This window comes from Ochlerotatus camptorhynchus, unplaced genomic scaffold (genome assembly GCF_037179485.1).
Source record: "Ochlerotatus camptorhynchus isolate MF236.1 unplaced genomic scaffold, CSIRO-AGI_Acam_v1.1 ptg000434l, whole genome shotgun sequence".
NCBI classification, from domain to species: domain Eukaryota; kingdom Metazoa; phylum Arthropoda; class Insecta; order Diptera; family Culicidae; genus Ochlerotatus; species Ochlerotatus camptorhynchus.
In genome coordinates this window covers 1737266-1750999 of record NW_027040920.1, presented here as the reverse complement: position 1 = coordinate 1750999, position 13734 = coordinate 1737266, and the positions used below count along the sequence as shown (strand labels likewise).

Genomic DNA, 13734 nt, shown 5'->3' with positions numbered 1-13734 from the left:
AGGATTTCCTCTATCACCGTACTATGGTTACCGCGCCAGTGTTCGCGTCGCACCTCTTCACTTTGCTATTGCCGGACTGGCAACATTGCCCAGGCTACGCCAACCAGCTGTGTCCATGTTTCAGCTGGTAGTCTTTTGTTATCATATGACTCGAGGAGGCGTGAAGTAGGAACTTGTGAGGACCAGGGCTAGGTATTCCGCTCCTTCCAGGTTGTCAACTCACCATTTTGTAGCTCGAGAGTGTCCCCGATACTCGAACAACGCACATCACTCGATCCATCGTCGCCTTGACCAATCGCGTCAGTTTATCCGGAAGTCCGTACTCGTGCATAATCTGCCATAGCTGATCTCGATCGATTTTGTCGTATGCGGATTTGAAATCGATGAACAAATGATGTGTGGGCACGTTGTATTTGCGGCATTTCTGCAGAACCTGCCGAATCGCGAAAATTTGGTCCGTGGTAGCGAGGGCACCCATGAATCCCGCCTGCCCCCACGAACTCTCTTGCAAATGGTGACAGACGGCGCTCAAGTTATTAACGAAAGAGAAAGTCGACGAAGAGAATCGATTAGTGTTACTTAGAATGCAATGTTCAGCTTGAAATAAGACCCTATTTCCTCGAGGTTCTAGAAGAATAAATCAAACTGAACAATCTGCATTAGGTCCTAAGTAACATTGATCGATTCTCGTCGTCGACTTTCTCTCGTTAATAACTTGGGTACAGAACCGTTTCTTGTCGTATTAGAAGCTAGATAATGGCTTCTTTCATCGATATCTGTGCTGAAAATAGCTGGGAATGTCTTAACCTGTCATGGCCGTGAGGATGCAAAGAGCAAGTCGACGATGAGAAGCTGTCAATGTTACTTAGGACCTGTAACATTGTTCAGCATAAAATCTGTCGTCACTTTTCAAATAGACCAATCTACGTATATTTGTATATTTGTTATGTTTGCATCAACAGACTAGAAATATAGTCCCAATGATGTGTTGTAAAAAGAAGTACATGTTATACAGACTACATATACTACAGTTACAAACGAAAAGAACTAGGAAAGCATTGTCAAGTTATTTAAAATGTATAAGTCTTAAATTTTACACTTAGTTGTTGGCGCCTTCGGTAAGCAAAAAAGGCAGAGAATCTTCGGCGAAGCATATTCCGTGTCAAGTGGAAATCGAACATCGACGCTACTCGGTTGAACACTCGCTGCAAGCCGTAAATAGCGCTCTCAGCATAAGACTGTTGCATTGTGATCGAGGTTGAACATTAATGTTCACTTGTTGCAGAATTGCTTCGCAGTCGATTCTTCCTTGCGACGGTTAAGGCTCTGAAAACATCTCTTCGGATACGACATTCGACATTGATCAATTGGCAGCGATTCTCGTAGCTTGGAAGACGAAGTGGGTATCTCCAAGGCAGCTTACTATGAGATGGATAATAACTAGGTAGGTCATGACTTTTCATACACATTTCCTGACAGTTGGTGAAAGGTCATTTTGGATTCAAGCTGCTGCACGGGTAAGTTAAACATTGATTAGCTGCGTCGTGGGTGATTTGCCCATAAATTAATATCAGCGGATTTTCACATTTCTGGTGACCCTGCCAGGAGACGAACCTGAAATCTTGGAGACCCCCGATAGGTAATAAATGGCAAATCGCCCACTTGCAAGGAAAACTTAAAATTTGAACGTGACCGGGACGGCCGTTCTGACTGCGAGTGAGGACGGATTTACAAAAATCGTCTCCTCGCCGTGGCAAAGTCACAGGAGAGAACGCGACCGGGACGGCCGTTCTGAGAAAACGAATGAGGCCGGAATCGCAATAAAAAATATCGTCTCCTCGTGGTGGATCGGCCACAGGATAAGAACGCGACCGGGATGGCCGTTCTGAATGCGAGTGAGGACGAAATTGCAAAAAATCGTATCCTCGCAGTGGCAAGGCCACATAAATAGAACGCGACCATCCGTAAGATGAAATACGTAGTACATTGCCCGAGCCATACCTTACCTCGACACAGCGGGTTCAGCGCCAGATCAGACGACTGAAGGAGCTGCTCTCGCAGGCTCGCATAGACCTGAAACAGCGTGATACTGAAATTCTAAGACTTACCAAAGAGGTTGTTGAGCTGCGGCTCTTCAAGGCATCGCTCAGTTCCCCGGAGGAACGTTCAAACTCCAGTGACGCCGTAACGGTGCGGGAAAAAACCACCAACGATGCAAACACGCCCAGCAGGGCATTTCACCGATTGTGGATAAAACGGACAAGTGTAGCAAAGCCAGTCCCCGGCATTATCTGCACAATCATGGCATCCACCCGGTGCAGTTCATGGAAAAGATGTCCACCTCAGAGGTGCAGACCTCGTTTGCCGATTCGGGACATTTCGAGGACATTACGACCAAGTCGATCCATTCCAAGGATTCGTACGTACACACGCAGGATCGTGCTTGCGGAAGCGACGATGACATTGATGCCGAGAAGCAGCGGCTTGTCGAAATGTACGAAGCTCGCATTGAGGAGCTAGTTAAACAGCAACAGGTAGACGAACAGCAGAATCGCATGTCCAACAATGATCGCGTTGAGGCTTTGCTGCCGAAATTGTCCGAGTCGAACAGTGTGATCTGGTTCCAGACTACTGTGAAAATCACCAGTCGATTAACGTTGTCAAAGTGAGTTTTAATTCTAGACGCAGTCGATTGACACTGGTGGTTCAGCAAGATTCGGATCGCGAAGCGAAGACTCCAGACTGCAGATCAGTATTCCAACGTAGATCGTACGAGAGAGCAATTTCAAGCGATTTCAAGCAGTAAATGTCGGTGAAGTTCTTAGTAATACTGAAGAAAAAGTCAAGAGTTCTGGACGCTTTGTCGACGACATACGATATATGGTGTGAGTATGTCAGCTTTGAGTCTAGAAAAACGCCTAAGTCACGCAATGCACCCGTTCGATAGTCGGCCTAGTAGTTTGTAGTTGAAAATAATCGCTTGTTTCTTGCGTGAGAAAGTAATAACTGTACACTTAGCTGGGTTGACCACCAGTCGGTTTAGACTACACCAGTCAGCAAAAACGTTAATCTGATTTTGGAGAGAACGGCAGTCGGCGAGTGAGCGGATGCGCAGAACAACTTTCAGATCGTCTGCAAACGATAATCGTGGCCCTGTGATAACATGATGATAGTCGTCGAAGTAAAGGAGAAATACCAATGATCCCAGATGGCTACCCTGAGGTATACCGGACTTTGCGCAGAAGCTTGCTGAGTAACAAGTACCCAAACTTACTGTCAATTGGCGCTCCGTGAACGAAACCATCTCAAAAGATTTCCACCGATCCCTAGCGTATCAAGCTTAGCGATCGCAATTTCGTGGTTCAGCTTATCGAAGGCTGCCGTAAGATCTATGTGAATAACGTCCGTTTGGGTCCGAGCAATCAAACTGTCTGTGATGTAAGACGTTAGGTACAGTTGTAGTTGTGGAACGCCCAGTTATGAATCCGTGTGCTTGCAATTCGCATTTAGGAACTCTATGACAACCAATTCAAAAAGTTTCGATACAACACTCAGCGACGTGATTCCCCGGTAGTTGTTTACGTCGCGTTTGCTTCCCTTTTTATGAACAGGAATAATATCCGCAGTCTTCCAGCAAGACGGAAAGAGAGAGCTGGAATATGCGGCGTAGTGATGTTCTTTTTAAGAATAATCGACGGAACACCATCGGGTCCAGCCTGAAGTCTTAAGTTTAGATGCTGCTCTAGAAATCGTATCTGTAGTGGCTTCGACCATGCTGAGCGTTTGGTTGACCAAAGGAACATAACTGGCCGCGGAAGTAATGAGATTAGTGGAGAGTTGCTTGTCCTCAAACACACTAGCAAATTTGGCTGAGAACAGGTTGCAAATGTCTTCTTGATTGCCAGCAGTTTCACATTTAAAAATCATGGAAGAGGGTAAGCCAACGTCAATGCGTTGCTCATTTACGAAGTTCTAGAAGGATTTCGGGTGTGATTTTTGCCGCCGTTGAATCCTTCTTTGATAGCGTTGAAAACCGAGACGACTTAACCGCTTATTCTCGTGGTTGAGTCTGACATAGTAGCATTTCAGCGGCAGTGTGCGGAGTTTAGTAAATATTCTGAGAGCAGCCTTCTTAGTTCTTTTCAACGAGCGAAGATCTTTCGTCATCCACGGGACGCGAGAGTCGATATGGATGATGAGAAAAGGTTTGTGCAGCAATGTTGACGTCCACAGGATCTAGAATATGCTCCCAATCTAGGTTAGACAGCACATGGACAATACTGCGATGGTCAGCTCTACGGAATACATATATGGACAGTATTATTTTCGATCACGATAACTAAACCAGGGTGATGATGCACTTCCTTGACTAAAGGTTCGGGTGCCGCGGAGAGAAAAGGAGCTGTATCACGAGCACTCACAAAGCAGAGATCCATAGTGCGGTTGTTTTCATTCAACAGGCCATTGATTTGCGACAGAATTGCGGTACTATAACTGTCCAGGAGCTGAATGGTTCCTACGAGGAAAGATGAACGCTCGTGATCAGGACAAAAGAAACCACTATGGGTTGGAGTCCATGCAATGTCCGATAGGTTAAAATCGCCAAGAACAATAACTTCGTCAGAAGGGCCTGCTTTGTCTGAAGCGCGACCAAGACGGATCGACAATGTGCGTCAATAAGCTCCAAGTCACGGGTTCGATCTGGAGGGATGTACACTGAACAGAGAAGCAATTGCGAACACCAAGTTGAATAGCCACCCACACTTGTTCAACCGTGTTCCAAGAATCGTCCTCGATAACTTCTGCTTTCAGCTTGGAATTAACTGCGATAAGGACGCCTCCCCCAGTAGTTATCCTACTATTATGGTTTGAAATGGTTCGATAATTGAGCCATGTTTCGGTCAAATCTAAAATGTCGTAACAGTGATCCATGACGGCCAGATGATAATCTTCCACGAGGCCGTTCATACTGCCATCGTTCTGATAGTAAATCGTTATGTCCGACCTCCGCTGTTCGGGAACAATGGAAGGTTCAGCGTATAGTTGCATTTGGGAACTGGTAGATGTCTTGACGGAGGAAGGATGTTCGAGTAGGGCCGCTGGAAACCAAGATACGTTCAGGCGATAATATATTCGTCGGTTGATCATACTTCCCACTAACACGAATGTGGAAGACCCCTTCTCCCATCTCAAACGCAGGGCCGGGACGACTGCTGTTCGCTGGCAGGAGGGGCTCGACTGCGATGAGCGGAATAGAGGCTTCCTCAGGGCAAACGGCAATAATGCGTCCCGGAGAGTCCCGTTGTTCGATTATCTTCATCAACTCTCTCTCTTTCGCTAATAATTCGGCTGCATAAATATTTCGGGCTAATTTTTCTACATAGTCTGTTAAAAGAAAGCATTATTAAGCGTATTAGACGATAAGAACAGCTGAACATGTTTTTGGAGCTGAGTTATTAACGAAAGAAAGAGCTAATGAAGAGAATCGAGCAATGTAGAGATTGGTCTATTTGAAAAGCGACACGAGAAATATCAAAATTTTGTTCCACGGCAAAGTGGTAGGAAACGTCATTTTAAACTGCTCGAATCTTGACCAACAATTGAAATAGGCAGAACATTGATTGATTTCTTTAGTATAGACACTTTCAGCCATTCAGTACGCACACGCAAACCAATACAATTATCGGAAAGGGCAAAATTTCCCCCATCCGATGATGTTGTACTCAGTGCGTCCCTAACGCAGTGGCAGATTATGTGTTCGACTGAACAGTTGGTGCGGCAGAGCTCGCAAAATTTCCGGAACGGCCCGGGAAAAGTTATGCGAAACTCTAGTATGGCCTGTTCTGAGTCTTGTCAGGACAACCTGAGTTCGCTGGTCAAGGGGGAGGGGGGGGGGGGGTCTTCCCATATACGTGTGTCAGCCATCACTTTTCTAAGGAATATGCTTGTTGATTGATACCATGTATGTGACCATAAGTCCCAGATTTTGATGACAACCATTCTTTTTTCAGGTCTCCCGTTGGAACCTCCCTGGTAAAAAGTTGGGCTTGTCTTCCAGTAGCCGCTAGATGATCCACCTGTCGTATTGCTTGGAACGATAGGTGCTCGATAGAGTCTGAGTTGAGGGATAGAACTACACTTGCGGAGTCCGTATAACTATGACAATCGGCTTGTTTTAGGGAGTGGTAGCAGCGACCGCTTCTGCCGACAATATAGTGTACTGGTCTGGAAGTCGAATTGAATCATGCTCGGAGTCCGAGATGCAGGAAACTCCTCTATCGTAGAACTCGTTCAGGTGCATAGATTTCGAATTCAGCCAGGAGAGTCGATTTCGCTTATCAGCACTTTTGCTGCAAAAACTGCCTGGTTAATCTTCCACTTACGTTCAAGAATTTCAATACCCAGAAGTTGGCAACGATCTTCGTAGAGTGGACGGCTCGTTCGATCATTCCAAGGAAGGTAGCGAAGAGCGTAACGAACGAATTTTCTTTGAACAGATTCGATTCTCGCTATCCAAACAGTTGAACCAACAATCAATACGAAACTAACGATTTTAAATTGGCTCTCTATTTGACTAGCCTATTGGTTCCAAGCAAACGATTAACGTACCCCATTCTAGTCGAAATTCTACTACTACACAATGTTTGTTTTGATTCGCTATGAAAGTTTGACAGATAAAATGAGGGGTTAGTGGATTTCCGAGGGGTGAGCTGAGCCAAAAAGTTGAGCACGTTCTTTCGGGACCTTCTAGTCTTAGAGTTACCTCTATGCCAAAGGATAATCGAATAATGATTCTAGCAATGCTGTCGATGGAAGAGAAAAGGAATCCAATTCCAGAACTTTCTGGGAGGGCAGCTCCGACAAAATTGGTCAACAAAAACAAAGCAGCCGACTGAGAGGAGCGAAGTGAATGCGGTTTTCGAAGCATTGATGGGAATACACAGCATATTGTCAATGGCAGTCTTCTTCAGAAATAACGTTGAGGTGTGATCCGAATAGCATCAGTGCCAAACTGGGACTGCGAAAAACTGCTTACAGGAAACTTCAGAAGCTGTCCGTCAGCTGGAAATCGGCTGCCTTCCGAGCCATAGCAACGATTTCATTCGGCGAAAGGGTTAACTGTTCCTGGAAGCTTAATCGTTACCGAAAAGTTTTCCTTCTTCCGGATGATGCGATGAAGTTTATGTGCGCTTATCAAGGATGACACGCAAATTGTTGATCCAACGCTGGAATAGAACATCGTTGCAATGATCGCACAACAAAACTATCGAAACATAAACAAATTTTGACGTTTAACTTTTTCCAGGCAACTTTGCCACCATTAATGCCGTCATAAAATTGAACGGAATAGGATCAAGCAAAATGGCTTCAGATAAAAACAATTCAGTCTGCAAATTGTTTTCATAAAAGCCGCATTAAAATGTTTTGCATTTGTTAGCGATTTCATCAAAGCAAAACAGCTTTTTCACAAATGGCTTATGGAAAATTAATGTTTATGCTATCGCCATATTGTTATTATTGCATTTGCTTTTTTATAATCTTCGTTTTTCAAGATGTTTTTCCTTTAAAATAATGTTATTCTCATCAATGAAATAATAGAGATTACGAAAATCATCAATTTGTTTCGGCTGGGAGCAATGATTAACATAACATATAACTATATTTTATTTCCTAAATTAAAAAATAATTAGTCATATCATCGTTTTCCGAAGGCGGACTTATTTTTTTCGATCTTCCGAAGCACACCTGTCACCTAAAAATAGACTACAATATGAGTTTCGATAATTTTAGTAATTCTTTCACTTTAATGGTGAGGAAATTTATGAGGATTTTTGACAGATTCATTTTTGAACAATGAATTTGGCAAGATCGGACGATATTTATGTATCCCTTTTTATCTTGATTGATGCTTTATTTTTAGCGCGCTTAGCAAGCATCAAAGGTAAATGGCACAAGTTTTGATGCCAAATGGCTTTTATTGTACTTTTAATAAGGATTTCAAATGGCTCTCAATGCATTCGTCATATAACCTTTTTGCAGCAAGTCATTCTTGAAATGTCTCGATAATGCACTCTTTAGAACCTTCTTCAGGGTGGGCCAACTAGACAGATTCTAGCCTTAATAAGGTTTTGGTGGATGTAATATAGACAAAGCTATCATGACCAGGGTTTTATGAATGTTGTTTTATAGAAGCCTTGTAGTACTTCATAAAACGTTAAATGTTACTTGGGCATGATACTACTACACCAAATTCCAAGATCGATCGTACTACAGAACAGTATAGAGCTGTCCGCCGGGTAGAATCCCGAGACTCATAAGAGATCTTAAAGATGAATCCGAGTTCCCTGTTAGCTTTGGCTATGATATCCGTATAATGTATCTTAAATGTCAAAGCTGCATCAAGTGTAATTCCTAGATAACGAACGTTGTCCACACGCTGCAGAGATTGGTTAGCGATCGTATAATTGAATGCAATAGGTTTTAGCTAGCGATGGAAAGTGATGATATTGCATTTTTGAACACTCAACACACCACTCTTCGAAACTATCGATCAGGTGCTGCAACCGCAAGCAATCAGTGAAACATCGCACAACCACGTACATTTGACATCGTCTGCATGGAATGACCGGCAGCCAGTTGGAAGTATCAAACCGATTTCATTAATGAATATCGAGAATAGCAGCGGTCCCAAATTGCTGCCTTGAATTGTTTGAAAAATATTCCGATTGATCAGAGTCGATTTTCACACAATTGGTGAGATACGATTGGTAAGATACGAATCAAACCAACGAGTGAGTCGTTGAGATACACCGAGCTTCTCGAGTTTAGCAAGTAGAATGGCATGATCAACCCGGTCGAAAGCAGCCTCGACGTCCACCTGTACTCACGTGCCTCCATAATCCATAGGCATAGGGAAATGAAAGGAGCAAGGTTTGTTGAGACCAGAGTTGCGACCTATCACAATCACGATCGTCAAACAGCTGATAGTAGTAACGCTTTGTACATTCCAACCAATGTGCTCGTCGAAGCTCTCTCCATGACTTACTTACTTAAGGGTCCTGTGCACCACCAGCGGTGCAAAGGGCCAACGTGAAAGACTTCCATCCTGGGCGGCTGCTCGCTTTTGCCTTGACCTGGGCCCAGGTCAGATTCCTATCGACTTGCTGTTGTGCCAGTTTACCCTGCTGGGCTAACGTCAATACATTCCATGATCCAATTCGTGTCCGTTGTTTTGCGCTAAAAGTCGTTGCCGTTATATCAGTTCGATGTCTTTCTCTGTTGGTTTCTGTAACAATTGTAAAGGTTTCAGAGACAGTAGGTGGTTGGCCTAAGGTCTCCTATCCGCCGTGATGGGGCTGCCATCTTAGGTGTAGCTTCCGGGGAAGAGCATTTCTTATTCAGCCGATGGATGCCAGTCAGACGCTGTTTGAGCCGCACCTCCATGGTGAACAGACGCTCTTGTTGGCGAACCATTTCCTCTATCACCGTGCTATGGTTACCGCGCCAGTGTTCGCGTCGCACCTCCTCACTCTGCTATTGTCGGATTGACAACATTGCCCAGGCTACGCCAACCAGCTGTGTCCATGTTTCAGCTAGCAGTCTTTTGTGATCATATGACTCGTGGAGGCGTGAGGTAGGAACTTGTCAGGACCGGAGCTAGGTATATCGCTCCTTCCAGATTGTCACTCACCATTTTGTAGCCCCTCTCCATGACCATCCATCAAATTGTCGAAAGAAGTAAAAAGCAACTGGTGAATGTCGTCTTCGGTTGTGATCCATCACCGATCTGGTCGTTCCCGACAATCACGACACTCGTTTGTGGTTGTTTTGAAGCAGTTGCTGCTTTGCTTGCTTATGTGAGTGTGTTGGTGAGTGAGCCCAACAGCTTCCGTTTAAGTTGCCTACTTTGTTTGGAACTCACACAGTCGCGCCTGCCGAGACCAACTTGGAATGCGTAGGCATTGTATTCATTTTCTTCTGACGTTTCGCTTTTTCTCATGATCGTACTGCAGAAGTTTTCGTTGTTTTCGTTGTGCTTTTCATCATCAGCAGCGAGTGTAACGTTTTGCTTGTAAGCAGCGACCATTACTGGTGATTGTTGTTTGCCATGGCTCTACCTCTCACTACTTGACAAAACGTTCTGTCATCGAAAGTCGGTTGATGCGTAGACGAGTTTCACGTGAGTGTCATGATATTTTGCATCACTGGTTGAGACCGATCGTTTGAGGTGGAAACCATGTCGATCAGGAGAAATTTAGTTACTACAGATGGCAATCCCGAGTAAAGTCGGTTAACAAAATGAAAGCAAATCGATATTAAAAACTGAAAACTCATTTTGATTTCAATTGTCGCGACATAAGTCTGATATCATATTGTGTTCTGCTTTTAACGTCTTTTTTAAATTTAATTTAAGTTCATCTGGTGTTGAGCTAACCGTTTATGTCAGGCCCGTATTCAGTTAAACATGAATGCAAGATGAGTAATCAAATTGATTTAATTAAAAGCAGGATTAGTTTTCCGTTTGCTTCAACAGTGTAAAATTTTGCTCTCATTTTTGCTGTGTTAACCGTTAAGTCAACCATAATGAGATCAACTAGAGTATTCAAAAATAAGTTACATCATAACAGTAATGATTTCAATTTGATTTTCAGCTTTGCTCGGGTCGTTAATGATTCTCTCGAATACTTTCGAGCAGGCACAAAATGAAGTAATTCATTGGCAATTCTACACATTTCGCTTTTATCCTTTCTTGAAAATCGGGAACATGAACGCAGATTTCCAACGGGAAGAAAATACACCTTGTTGTAACGAAATACTGAACAAATTTGAAACTCTGTTGAGCATCTTTTGGGTATGCACGATAAAATGCCATCAGTCCCAACAGCGTTCGAGAATTTCAGCTTCTGGATGGCAGAATCGACGAGGCCCAAAGTAACCGCGAAAATATCAAACCTGAACGCCTCTCTGGGAGTATCTCTGATTCCTCCAGCAACTTACCTTAACGATGCCGATGAGTCGTTGAAAACACTTTTGAAATTGGCTTTTTATCGCTTACATGAATCTCAACCGGTAGCCCATCCTCTTTCCTTTTTGCCTTCACAAACGTCCAGAATAACTTAGGATTACGCCGGAGATTGCATACGTATTGAGTACTTCTTGCATAGAAAACGGTTGTACTTGCTAACGAAAATAATCGCTGTTATGCGTATTGAGGTCTGTAATATTTACACGCAATTTGCAAACCTTTCCTAAGTATAAGAAGGGTAAAACCTTCACCATAAACTTGGGAACGATAAAAACGTAAAACAATAACAAATCGTCTTCGGCCTTCGTCATTGAATCCGTTGAATCCACAGCGAACCAACATGTATTCAAATGTAATGTAAACATGCATAAGTCACATCAGTGACCACCAGAGTAACTTGGTCGGTTCTATAAATAATGGCTTTTGGGGCATCCATCCCGTATTTATCCATGTGGGCATGTCGATGTCCTACCCGGCAGGGTTTTAATTTTAGAACCAATCCCTCAATTCACGACCAGCAACAACAGATGTTTCCGGTTAGCAGGGCCATTTACAGCTGTCTTATGTCAACAAAATTAGAGCGCACTGTTTATCATAAACTCTCATCTTCTTATGTGTATGGAAAATGAATATGTACCGCAAAAGTACCTGCCAATGTGTGCTATTATGAGCTGAAGATGATCGTGATCGTGGCAGCTATTTTCCGCACGTAATCGACTTGTGTTCTGCCACTTCTCTTTTCTTCGAGTCACTTGATCGCGTTTTTCATTTCACACCATGAGCAACTCCCAATAAACAACAACCGGAGTGTTTGTGCTAAGTCCCTTTTAATCGACTGCGACGCAACTCTCTGAACTTACAAGGTTGTGTGCGAAGTGGAACCACAGATGGAGGAAGAAAAACTTCCGTTGCTGCCGAGTGAGACGATCCATCGGCGTCTGGATCAAGGGACGAACGAGTAGGATCGGATTGTGCTACGTTTCTTTTACCAAGTTCTAAGCGAAGTATTATGTTCTGTAAACTTGCAGATTTTCTCAATGTTGAAACGTAATGCGTGACCTAAGTTTGGTATCCAAGCTCACAAATACGGTAGAATCAATTTCACGAATTGTTAATAATTACTTTACTAAAATAGCACCAAGTTATTGATCCGAGCCGTCTTCACTGTTAGACGTTAAACGTTGGGAAGTACGTGATCTTTATAAGGTTTACGTGAAATTCTCAAGTAATTCACGTAAGATCCCTTAATCTTTTCGATAAATACAGTCAAAACCTTAAGTTAAATTTTGCTGAAAAAAATTCCAACTGTTGTAACTTATTTCGTACTGAACGGATTTTAGTAAAATTAGAGCGACATGAAAGATCTATATCGCCATGGGCTTCGCCGATTTGCCAATTTTGTTAAATAATCACTGGATGCGAATCCCGTTGACATGGTACAACCAACAATCAATACGAAACTAACGATTTTAAATTGGCTCACTACTTGACTAGCCTATTGGTCCCAAGCAAACGATTAACGTATCCCATTCTAGTCGAAATTCTAGTACTACGCAGTGTTTGTTTTGATTCGCTATGAAAGTTTGACAGATAAAATGAGGGATTAGTGGATTTTCCTATGTTTCGAGGGGTGAATCGATTAGCTTGGGTCCGAAGAGAGTACCAGAGCTGAGCCAAGAAGTTGAGCACGTTATTTCGGGACCTTCTAGTCTTAGAGTTCCCTCTATGGTACAACGTACTGGATTACGGAGGAGAATACGATCTCCATCATAATCATGATTTATGCCCTGACCCGGAGCAATTAATGTGCCATAATGCTGATGGAAAGGCAGTGGAGATACGGATGTTACTTGCGTACGTTCAATACGTACGAGTGTGAGATTTACCATCGGAGTTTCCAGATAATGATCTAACGTTGGTGCTGATGGTGATGGTCCCACCTCTTATCCCTCTCAGAGGTTTGAGCTGGACGATTTATCTTAAAGTTAATTAAATATGACATTTTAACCACATTAGCATATACAATCTCACTGGTTACAGTTACAGATATAAATTCCCTCTAGCGTTTACAGTTGCCTCACAGCTCTATAAATGTGAAAAAGCTTAGGAGTCCGCCTCATAGTTTGCCTTTTTATCCACCTAAAATATTCACGTATTACAAGCGATCAAGAGTTAATGAACAATCAACAACGCATCATAATCTAATCCAATACAAACGCAGTCATCCACTCCACTGCGTCCTAGCAAGAAGTACGGTCGACTTAGTTCGCGCTCCGCTATTTTGGAAGTTTTCTCGATATTCACTTGATTTAAATTATCAGTTTTTCTCGCTTAGTGTTTCCTGACATAGTTCCCAGTTAAACAATTAACTAAAAGTGAGTTTTTTTCTGAGAAGAAAGTGTGTTTTCGGCATCATCGGAAGGAAAATTGTTTTGGCGATTGCCAATTCGCCAACCATTTTGCGCACCATCGGTGCGTGGTAACGCATACCTGCACACGGATCATCGTCATCGAGTGTCAGCATCTGCCTCCGCATTTACACCGCTCATCTATCATCGTGTGTTCAGCTGAGTGCCGACCCTCATACAAGCACACACCAACGAAGACCGCCCGCACACGCTGATCGAAGATCATCCACGCTGCGCGTCGCTCCGCTGCTGCTGTTTAAACGCTCGGTGGTAGTAGTATAGGAGTATCAGATAAGTTTT

At 43.4% G+C, this 13734-nt stretch overlaps 1 protein-coding gene and 1 pseudogene across 2 annotated transcripts in view; both read left to right on the top strand.

The window, feature by feature from the left end:
* The window catches only part of cmet (CENP-meta), a 69565-nt gene that overhangs the window by 6736 nt on the left and 49095 nt on the right, over window positions 1-13734 (top strand). The window lies entirely within an intron of this gene.
* On the top strand, window positions 1877-2669 carry LOC135711601 (protein quick-to-court-like; annotated as a pseudogene).